We start from the raw sequence: 11,957 nt of genomic DNA, 5'->3' as shown, positions 1-11,957 counted from the left end.
AGTAAAAATGTTATTCTAAAATACAACTGGGCACTATTAAATTAACAAGAAGATGCCATTTACAAAGATTTTGTCATCCCTGCGAACATTCTGGTGTTGAAAAATCCATCTATTTTATAACTAAAAAACATTTCGTTATACTAGATTGAAACGTCACGTTTTTGAAAAGTAATTTTGTAAAAGATGGATATTTATTAAATATAATGTTACACAACGTCAAAAGATCACTTAACTGTCACGTGATACTCTTTCTTCTATGTTCTCTCCCCCCCTTTTTTTTCCTTCTTCTTGTTTTATAGATATAGAAAAGTATCTCGACTCCGAAATGACATCAGAAGTGACATTGGTTTAAATTGAACAGACTGAAAAGGAGAAAGATATATGAATAAATATCTGTTTTTTTTTCTTTTCAGTTAATAAATAACGAAGAAATCCATTAATTTATCTTTAGTAACTGTTTCGTAACGGAAATGATATTAAATTTAATTTAACTTTACTCTTTATGAACTTGTAATCGAGAAAACTCGTAGAGGAAAAAAAAATCAAAAATCATTGGCTGGAAATAAAGAAATAAATATGTTTTAAAGTAATTTTTATTATCTTTTTATTCAAAAAAAAAATTATATAACAATTAAATATTTCCTTTTATAAATAGATCTATTCGTACGAGTTTGTAATTTTGTTTATTGTTTTGTGTGGGTGTGTACGTGTAGAAGAATGTAAATTAAAGGATAAATTTGATAAAAAATCTGGTAGAATTCTTTTTCTATTTTAAAATATAGAAGTTACTTTAATCTAAAAATATTAAAATGTATGGATTATTTAAGTATTTAGTGAAGAAGAAGAAGAAGAAGAAGAAGGGAAAGTTTTTCTGATGATAAAGGAGATGCTCTTTCTGTTTTGGATCGTTGTTTTTTTTTATAAATAACCGAATTGTCGGTTATATTCATGAATTGGAGAAGTAAAGAAACCAAGATAGCGGTCGATTTGATAATAATATATTTTACATGCATCTGCAATCGAAAACAGCAACCGAAACGAAGTGTGAAATCTTTGTCTTCTCTAAGGAACTAAAGGGGAAGAAACTATCAAATTTTGTAAACCCATCGGGGAAATTTTAAAATATAAAATAAAATTCCTCTGAAAAAATATTGAAAATGTTCTTGTGAAGGGGAAAAAAAGACAAAGAAAGGCTAGAAAAAGCCTTTAGTGGGAAGATTGATGCATTAATATTCTCCCCGATTACTCGACTTAATTTACAGAGTTTAATCAAGAGTAGAACATCACTTCGACTACATTTATCAAATTTAGGTCAAAAGGTCACGTTTTAAGCGAAGTCAGTCGGGAAATCAAAGGAATGAAGTAAGTCAAGCAATCGGTCGTGGTCCTTCAAGACATTACTTAACCCCCTGCGAAGAGAAATTATTGAAAGGAAAGCAAAAAGCAAAGTTTTTATCGGTCGGATAAAAGCTCCACGGGATACATTTTTTTTTCCTTTCTTTTTGTTGAAAGGAGCAACAGATGCTTATGGATAAATCCGCGTGTAGCATTTTTATTATATGGAATAATCGGATTATGTGAGAGTGGCAAGGATTAGAAGGATTAATTGACCGCTTTCCATTAAATCTCCATTATCGGGTACCAAATGGAGTGTGTTTTGCTCGGATGCAGATGCGAAATCGTTTTACTTCCATGATTTTTCATGGTTTTATTACAGATTTTACGACGTTTTTGCCTCCGTTAAGCAAATTGGTTTTGCTATCGTTTATTTTTGAGTGTTCGGAAGGTTTAATTTTTTTTTATTTTAGTAAAATGATAGCGTAATAACGGGATTCTTGTACCCGGAAGAAGAGAGAGAGAAGAGGAGAGCTAGCGTAATAACGGGATTTCTATACCCCGAAGAAGAGTAGGAGGGGAGCGAGCTAGCCTAATAACGTGTTTCCTATCCCCTGAGGAAAACGAGGAGGATGGGAGAAAACTGGTGTGATAAAGGGATTCTTATCCCTCGAAGAAGAGAAGGGGTGGAGAGAGCTAGCGTAATAACAGGGTTCTTGTATCCTGAAGAAGAGAGGGAGGAGGGGAGAGCTAGCGTAATAACGGGATTCTTATCACCTGAGGAAGACGAGGAGGATGGGAGAATGCTGGTGTGATAAAGGGATTCTTATCCCTCGAAGAAGAGAAGAGGTAGAGAGAGCTAGCGTAATAACGGGGTTCTTGTACCCTGAAGAAGAGAAGGGGTGGAGAGAGCTAGTGTAATAATGGGACTTTTATACCTCAAAGAAGAGAAGGAGAGGAGAAATGAGCTAGCGTAATAACGGGTTTCTTATCCCTCGAAAAAGAAGAATAGCAGTAGTGAGGTATTGCCATAGAACAAGAAAACTGAATTTTTGAAGCATCCTTGCAACGTTTAAAGTCTTCTACACACCTTAAAAATGTTCTAATCTAGCTTTTAAAAACAATATATCGCACGGTAGAACCTAACGATCCACATTCTTTCTTGAATTCTTACCATTCATTCACACATGCACACGAATTCCAAGCCCCGCAGTTAATCGAAAACTAGAGCAACTTGGCACAATTACCTTTATAAATAAATCCAGAGTCATTTTCTCTTATCTCGGTTCACCTGGACACGTGATGGACTAATGACACGTACGTTGACACCGATCCACCTAAGGGGATGCCTAAGAGAATGCAGAAATGAATACACTTCTCCACTATCTCGTTAAGAAAATAAATAAAAATATACAAAAAAAAATAAAAGTTATTCTCTAAAATTTAATAAAAAGAAATCCTATTCTGGAGATACGATACATTTTATATTGTAAGCAACAAAAGAAAAAAAAAAACAATATCAATAAAATTTATTTACTTCGTCGACACGCGAAGTAAGATTATAAAATTATAAAATTTATTTTTCCACCTTAAAAAAATTATTTTAAAGTATAAAATATAACTTATAAACTACTTTTCTACATCAATATTTAGTGAAAAAATCGAGGTTTTTTTTTTATTATTATCTTTAATTCGGTGAGAAGTAAAATCAGTTTTAACACTCGTTTCTTTGTTAGAAATTTTAAAAGAATATAATAATAAATTAAATTTATTTTAAAAATAGAAAATATATACTTTCTTTTTTAGAATTTGGAAAGGAAAATATAGATATTTTTTCCCTATTTTTTCCGTTTTAATTAAAGGGAAAAGGTACAATACGTAACACAAGTTACTACGTTGCTACCAAACATTGTTTTTCGATCGTAAAAGTTGTATTTTTATACTTTTAAATCTTGGGTAGAACGAGATATTCCTTATCTAGTGTTGTGTGAGTGGGAGAATGTCCCCGGAGGTCGATAAATCATGACATTCCCGTGTAAACATGCCCCTTTAAAGCTTAGAAAAGAGCACACTAACGTCAACCCTATGAACACTTCATCGAATTTAAGCGATAAGTTGCTTCCTATTTTTTCTTTCCTCCTTATTTTCTTTCTTACTAACAAAGTGTTTATCTCCCTCATTAAATCTCTAAACCCCTTTTTATAACGGAGAATAATTTGTCTACAATATTTTCCTCTCCTTTAAGCTTTTAAATTTATAAAATTTAATTTAAAATCAACATTGTGAGCCGATCTGAATTCATTTTTTTCTTTCAACGTTGAATTAGTCTTTAGTTGAGTTTAATTAACTAAAGATTGATATATGTTGATATTTGGATTATAGGAAATTGTATTTTAATGGCAATTTTATCATTTAAAATGCTTAATTTTTGTAAGAAATTTTTATCTTTAGCATGGAGACACGTTTAGATTTCCTTCATTAATCATCACTCACACGAAACTTTACTACTGGATGAGATATTTTCGAGTCTGTAAACTTGAAAAATATAAAAAAAATCTTCTGGAAAAAGCGTGAATAATCTTATTAGTTTGACTTTTAAACTGGAGAAGATGCAATAATAGGCTGCGATTTTCTCGAAAAAAAGAGAGGGGGGAGAAAAAAAAATAGAGAATCGAACTAGAAAAGATGCTTCTGCTCTTACATAAGATGATGTAAAGGCATTTTTATAAAGGAATAAAGGAGCAGATTTGTCAAAAAGTAGAAGAGATATATGCACAGAAGAGACGACAGTTTAATTGCATTTTTGACTTTTACTAAAACTACCGTATAATTTTAATGTATCCATGAATAAATTATAATAAAAGAATATTTTTCAACAACCCCAGTTACAAATTCCACTAGAAACGAGAAAGAAAAATTCGTGAAGTTACAACATGATCATAAATCTCGAGTGGAAATGGTTTAGAATTTAATGGTTAAGACCTAGAGAAAGGATCCACCATCCTCCTCCTCCTCCTCCTCCTCCTCCTCATTCCCTTTATACAAAAGTGGATAACGCTATACAATCCGTGTAATTCGAAGTTTGCTAAATAATTATCATAATATCCATCGACAATAAAGAGTGGTTTAGCATCAAAGATGATAAATGATGCGGATGAATATTAAAGGTAGTGTGTTGCAGCATCCCTGAAGTTGGAAGCGTGCCAGTTGGATGCACGACGAGTGCGTTGCAAAGTATTTAATATTCAACATTTACACGAAGAGAGGAGACTAATTAAAAATTATACTTTCGCTTTATGACCAAACGGTGTTACAAAGTTTCATTCTTTTATTATTACTATAATTTTTTTTTATTTTATTTTTAAGGAAAAATATTTATTTGGCGTAACACCGAACGGAGGGACTTTAATCTTATTTTTACAAATTAAAAAATTGTTATAAAGAATTTTAATTATTTCTACCCAAATTCTGATGCTAAACTAAATTATTTCAGTCGAGAAATAATTAAATTTTTATTAAATATTTTTTTTCTGTAATTGAAAGTAAATCCGTGTTTTAAACTCGTCGCGTATTTTCCTAGGGTAATAATGGGAATTTTCCGTGATGATTTATAGTAAAAATGGAGATTTTATGCCTGAAAAATATGCCAACCTCCATTAATGCCCACCTCTAAACAACGGCCATTTTTTCGGTGTTCTAACCTTTTCGAAATGCTTACAAAATAACCTCTAAACGACGGCCATTTTTTAAATGTTTTCAGCGTTATTCACAGGTTTGACTTTATACAGAATTGAATAACAGCTTGTTAACTTGAAGTATCAACACAGTTCGGGCATTAAACATGCTTCAATTCGTGCCAAACGTAAAGGTCCGACCCGCAATGGGGTCAAGCCAACCAACCGTTCTGAAACATTTTTAATTAAATTATTAATAAACCAACTATTAGAACAGGTAAATTGAGGATTTTTACAAGTGAAAAAGTGGTTATAATTCATTGTTTGATAACAGAAGTGATTTTAAACCAGTCTTTTATAAAGGCCTGACCCGAGCAACAAGCGAACGGCGCCCGAATCGTACTTATAAATCATGAAAATCCAAATGGGATTCGAACCCGAATCCTCACGACTGTGTTATGTTACCTTATCGTCTAACCATCCGGTCGACGTTATAAAATTGAATAGAGTAGATCTTACACTTGGGATTCTCTCAGGAAAGATTACTTAGACCTATTGAATATTAGATAGGCATTTTATTCGATTTTCTTTTTTTTTCCAGGTGTAACAATAAAACTGCCAAACTCGGAGAGGTGTTAGATTTACGACTTAAGTTTGAAAAGCTTACAAAGGATGCGAAGAAGATGCAACTTAAATCGATCTACGAATAGAGAAATACGCTTTTACAATTATGAAATTCACTAGAGACAACGGGATGCGGTCGACAAATAATCCTTATATAAATAAAATTCGGATAGGGAATACGCCACTACCGACATCTTTCGTTGGAGAATACAATTAAATTCGTGCCAGAGAGAAATTTTGTAGAGAAAGTTCCTTTAGAAAATCGATATTTGGACAATTTATGTTATCTGATTCGAACGATAAAAATGTTCGACCGACATCGTTCTTGAATGACGATGATTTATTCGGTGAAATTTTGATGAAAGGAGTCTTTTAAAATATTTTTATTCTTAAAAATCGATCAGAAAATGTTGATTCTTGATTTATTTCAAATAATTTGTCAAATTAAATGAAGATTTTTTTCAATTTCAATGAAGGGTACTTCAGAGCATCTTGAAGAGTTACGTTTGCATTTTTTGTATTTTATAGTGAAAATTTCGTTTAAAATTCCGTTATTTTAAGCTTTACTCGTTGCTTTGTTTTTTTTTTGTTTTTTATAAAATGCCCCATCAGTGGTTTAGTGGATAAAACCACTGAACAATGGTTGCAGGTTTGAACCTAACCAACGGGCTGGACTCATGGAGATTTTTAGGTTTCCTTCACGTTGGTGATGTTGGACACGTGAAGAAAACCTGGAAGGGCCCAGTTTCCAATAAAAAATCCACATAGAAAGTATACCCTCTTGGCAGATCCTCCTTATACAACCAATCCAATTAATCCCTCAACGTGTTAAAGATCTCATTTTGTAGACCATATTTGCACACCAGTTTAGGGCCTCGCATTAAGGGTCTATCTACAGTTCAGGGCATCGTATTTTTACATGTATTTGATAGGAGCCTTTTTATTTCTTAGGGTCAAAACAATTCTGAGTATACTTTCATATACAGTATACCATTTATCTTTATATTTTAATTTTAATTTTTTATTAATTTCTGCGCAAAGTAATTTTTATACTGTAATTAGATACAGTAAATAATTAAATGTATTAAATTTTAATTTTAATTAAAGCTTATCTTGCAATATTTTATATAGTTACATTAATATCTTAATTATAACATTTAAAATGTAATAATATTTAATTTAAAATTAAAATATTAAAATTAAATTGTTAACTAAATAAAAAATAGAAATAACTTTATTAAATTTTAAAAATTCAGCATTTTTCGCTATAACTTGCACGAAATCTATACCGCAATTACAGTTGAATTTTGACTTGTTGCAGCTCTTAAAATATAACATATAAGAAGCCCTTTCCTTATATCAGATAATTATAAACGTTAGGCCCTTCCTAGAAACTTTTAGTGCGCGATCCGTCCCGGATATATAGGCCCGTCCCTCATTATACGGCCTCTCCCGTTGTGGGCCTACACCAGGACCAGATTTACAAATACACTGCTGCTTAGAATGGCGCTTTATGTGTCTATAGTTAGGGCCTTACATTTTAAAATACGACATTATTTAGCGGAGAGAAAAGGCCTTTTATGTTACATGCAATGCTGGACACAAGTCTGTATAGTAATGGTCTGCACCCGTCAGTGACCGTACTGTATCCTCTTTGCAGCGATGATAATTAAATTAATTTTTTAAAATATAAATTAACTGAGATATTAAAATATTCTCTGAACGTGTTTAAGGCAAGGCCCATAGACAGTAGGTTTTATCGGATTCCATACTCGTTTGAAGAAAATCCTTTCCTTCTCCTCCTTTCCAACTTGATTTATTGTTCTGTGTGAGCAAAGGCGATTAAAGCAAGAAATGTATGAGCTGACAACATTAAAACTTTTATAAGTCTCCTATTTCTCTTGTAATTCGGTATTCTAGTAAAAATGTTATTCTAAAATACAACTGGGCACTATTAAATTAACAAGAAGATGCCATTTACAAAGATTTTGTCATCCCTGCGAACATTCTGGTGTTGAAAAATCCATCTTAAACCGAACTTGGATTGGTTTACCAGTAATCAAGTAGATAGAAATCATTGAACGGGTCATGGGTTCGCGTTTTTTCTTGGTTTTTTACGCATTTAACAGTTAAATAGGACCCAGTTTCAAATAGAGAGTGCCCACTGGTAGCTGAGTGATAAAACCACTATCGGTCGTGGGTTCGGGCCTCGCTAGTGGAGTTTTCCGTGTTTACTTCACATTTGTAACACCCAAATAAAATCAGTTTTCTATAGAAAGTCCTGGGAAGGCATCCACCCTCGGAAAATCTCTCACGCCGTATACAAATAAAATAAAATGGCGCTTTATCGAGGTTTGATGTATATGCATGTTTGTACAAGTACTTAAATATCCGTATGCAGAGCCTGAAAGAGATGAGATAGCATCCGAGGTAATCACAAATGTAGAGACTTACAAATGTTGTCATCCGTCCTTTATTTGCTAAAGACAGTCCTTATTTCAGTTGGAGTGTCCTTCCATTATTATTTAGTGATAAAATATCCTACCTAACAGCAAAATGAATAAAGAAAAGTTACCTAGTGTCAACCATATCACAGAGAAGCTTATGAAAAGAGCTTTTTTAGTATAGAGATTTTATAACAGGAGGATTTTCTAGGTTAATCAGCCTTGTTTAAATTGTTACACAAATGATGAAAACCCGTAAAACCCCTCACAGCCAACCAGTTGATGAGGTGCGAACACACAACTAACTATTAGTATTCGGCGGTGTTATCCACTCGAGCGCTTGGTAAACTGAATTTTGAATCGACTTGCTTACCTCATCTCTTCGTTATAATACTTAATGACCTGAAGACAACAATTACAGATTGTCTTAATTACTCCAATTATCAGTATAGAGGATGATGTCCAGAAAAAAGGGGGAGAGAGGAGGGAAAAACCTCTAAGTAGACCGTGTTTAGAGGTTTAATATCCACTTTATACAAGGTATTACTGTGCAGAAATCTTCAATAAACGTTATATTGAAGCAGATTAATTTATTAAAATGTATTTTACCGTATTTTATCTTCTTCATTATAACAATGAAATCAATAACAGTGAAATTTTATATACCCTCCTTTCATGTTTAAGCAACAAGTTAAATATAGAAAAGTCGATAAGAGGAAATGAATGACATAATAATATAATATTACGGATAAAATAATCTAAGTAAACATTCAATTTCATTTATAAATCAATCAAGATAAAGATCTGGATGTTGAGAACAAAAGGAAAGTGATGTGTTTATTTAAATTATTTTGCCAATTCTTTACATCCTCTTCCTGCTTTTATCAGACTAAAGATTTATCAGAAATGTAAATTTTCCTAATAAAGACTAAACAAACTTTCTCATTGATCAAACAATTTAATTTTAATGGAACTGTATTTATATAATTTACTATAAACAGAAGAATGTCCTTACACTGTACACATCACACTGTATCTGAATAGGAGATGACTTGAAAGGTTAAAATGCTTTCATGTAAGATTTTATACATCATAAATATAGTTGTGTATAGCTTCTACCACATAATTACTCTATTTTTCATAAGTTAAAACAATAAAATATGCTGTTTTTTAAGAGATTTTTGTGATTTTTGAGACCTACCTACAACCTACGAGTGAATGAAACTGTTAGTCGTGGGTTCGAGACTCATTAAAGGGCTGGTCGTGAGGAGTTTTACGCGTTTTTTTCACGTGTTTAACACTTGCTTCTTCAATCTACACCTTTGCACTTGACCCTCATTCTGTATCTTTACATCATCTTTGTACTTGTACCTTTACATTATCTATGCACCCCTCTGTACCTCTTCACCATCTACTTGTACCTTTATTCTGCTTCAGACACCGGTAAAAAAAATCATATCATGCTATGAAATATGACACCTTTTTAATGAATAATTCACCTTTTCTGATAGAGTTTAATGTAAAAATGTTTTTGTATTCTTAACATTGTTCTATACCTTGTAAATTTCTTTATCTTTCAAACAATTTATAAAAAATCGGGTTTTAATTTTATATTAAGATGCCACAGATACAGTACATAATATGTTCTATTAAATTTAATAAAAATTAGATTAGTGGCATGGCACTAATGTCCATGGGTCAATTATGTTCATTAGCGGAGGGTCTGATCCGCAATGGGGTCAGGTATCCTTCAATCCACTTTAACCGATTCTATATACCTCATTTTTTATAGCTATAAAGTTCGAAATTCTCTTATAAATACAATAAATATATATAGAATTTCATAGTGTTGTAAATATTACACTTTCCTTTCAAGTATTCAAAAATTGTGAAATTGATAAAGTGTGGAAAGTGTCATTTAAATTTGTAATGTACGGTACACAAAATAAATCATCCATTATTCAATTGTGGATGTATTAAAATATTTTACACTTAAAAATATGAAATTACGGAAATACTCCATTCGTGTTTTGTGTGACATTTTGACAACTATAATATATCATATTCTGTTATTCAAGATTATAGAAATATATATGTACTGCACACTGCGTATGAATGATAACAGTAAATAGAACTGACGGCCGGATGATAGAGGCAGTTGAGATGCTAAACTTCTACTCTGGGAGTTCCGAAATCTGTTCTGAATATCCAGCCGCACCTATTGTGGACCTGTCCAAGCCCATGAATGGATAAGAGGTCTTGTTAGTGTCCACCAGGCACTAAGAGGACCTCTTATCCATATACCGACGAACTATCTAGAGAATCTCTCAGAGTGGTAGATTGACACCCGAACTACTCGGCTTCCCGGCCTTGTTGTTTCTATTATGAAACCATATTCAGGTCTATATAAGAACCACAAAGTCTACGAGTGAGATTATGACGTAAGAATATGTCAATGACAAATTAAATAGACGATAGATGAGCTTGGATCCATTTAGATAAAGTAATCGACTAATGGAATCACTAAAATCATTTTCGTTAAGAGGGCTTTTTCAACAAGCGCATTATGAATGCGGTCTAGCCCACAGTGAGACGGCCCGGTGGTGAGAGACGGGAATCAACATATAGACTACACCCCGAAAAGTTTCTGTGGTTTTTTTTTTTTTAAACTCGTCCACCAGAGGAGTGGGCTGCTACCATAACCACCCGGCCATCAGGCCAGAAAAATTTGATCCAATTAGAATTGACAGCGTATACAAACGTTTAAGGAAAAGATATATCAGAAAAATAACATGAATCTTGGTTATAAAATATTTAAAATTGTTTAAAATAAATTAATTTTATATATTTTTAAAATTTTAATTAAAAGTGATTAATTTAATTTTCTATAATTTCATTAGATATTACATTAATTTAAAAAAAAGCAGATGGCGCTGTTCAATTCGTCTCGATTCCACGTGGTTTCAGTATCTGTTATGTTTGCTCTGATATATTTTTATATTTGTTATTCTTACAGGTTTGTATAAGTTTTATGTTCTTTATATTTTTAAATATGATTCCAGGATTGAATTATTTAATTATTAAAATTACGTTTTACTTAGTGTTTCGAATAATAATTAATTGTTTATGAAATGATCGATTATTTTCTTATAGTGATAAGAAAAAATCTAAAAGATGCAGTATAAATTTTTCTCTTTAGTACAAGTGTACAGAAGTTAATACAGAAATAATAAATTGACGATGACATTTTCAAACTACAGTGGTACCTCGGTATACGTCTGCTTTAGAATACGTCCAATTCGGAATACGTCCTGTTTGGACGAAACAAATTTTGCTCGGTATACGACATAATTCAATTAGCGACAGAAAACTAAAAAAATGACTAGAATTACAATGGAACTGATAAAAGAGATTGTTGAGAAATACGAAGGTGGCACGTGTGTTCGAGATTTTAACTGTTGCCTACCGTATTCCGAGAACGACGATATGGACAATCGAGAAAAATAAAGACATTATTAAATCTGCTAACGTTGCGAAAGGGGTTAAATCAATGGTTAATGTCCAGGGTCGTAGACCATCATGGCGGCTCTTTCTGTTTTAGCCTCGAAACCGGACCGCTTTAGAGACGACGTGTCACGTGATGACGCGAGCGAACGGCGGCGGCTACTGCGCCGCGATAAACGGGGAAAACCGACGCGCGGGTTAACGTCCATATACGTAGACTCATGGCGGCTCATCTCTGATTCCGCAAAAAGAAAAGGAAACAGTGGGGACGCACGTTCTAACCTAACCTAACCTATTCTAATAATTTAATCGGTAATAATTGTGGTAATTTATTAGAATAGGTTAGGTTAGGTTAGAACGTGCGTCCCCACTGTTT

At 32.7% G+C, this 11,957-nt stretch overlaps 1 protein-coding gene and 1 long non-coding RNA gene across 4 annotated transcripts in view; both read left to right on the top strand.

Moving 5' to 3' along the window:
• Positions 1–1,110, top strand: part of LOC111638764 — a 20,780-nt gene extending 19,670 nt beyond the window's left edge. For 2 of the 3 annotated variants that reach the window (XR_002758937.1, XR_002758936.1), the window contains exons 4-6: positions 414–586; positions 656–752; positions 828–1,110. This is a non-coding gene — a long non-coding RNA (uncharacterized LOC111638764). The remainder of the gene's footprint in view (positions 1–413; positions 587–655; positions 753–827) is intronic. The other variant, XR_002758938.1, reaches the window with a different exon arrangement.
• Positions 1,111–11,018: 9,908 nt separating this feature from the next.
• Positions 11,019–11,957, top strand: part of LOC111638767 (ribosome biogenesis protein WDR12 homolog) — a 17,856-nt gene continuing 16,917 nt past the window's right edge. Inside the window, exon 1 of the mRNA XM_023384521.1 lies at positions 11,019–11,093. The gene's annotated coding sequence lies outside the window, so the exon portion shown is untranslated. The remainder of the gene's footprint in view (positions 11,094–11,957) is intronic.

This window comes from Centruroides sculpturatus, unplaced genomic scaffold (assembly GCF_000671375.1).
Source record: "Centruroides sculpturatus isolate CEXI.00-Female unplaced genomic scaffold, Cexi_2.0 scaffold1210, whole genome shotgun sequence".
Lineage (NCBI taxonomy): Eukaryota > Metazoa > Arthropoda > Arachnida > Scorpiones > Buthidae > Centruroides > Centruroides sculpturatus.
This window is presented reverse-complemented; position numbering and strand designations above follow the sequence as displayed.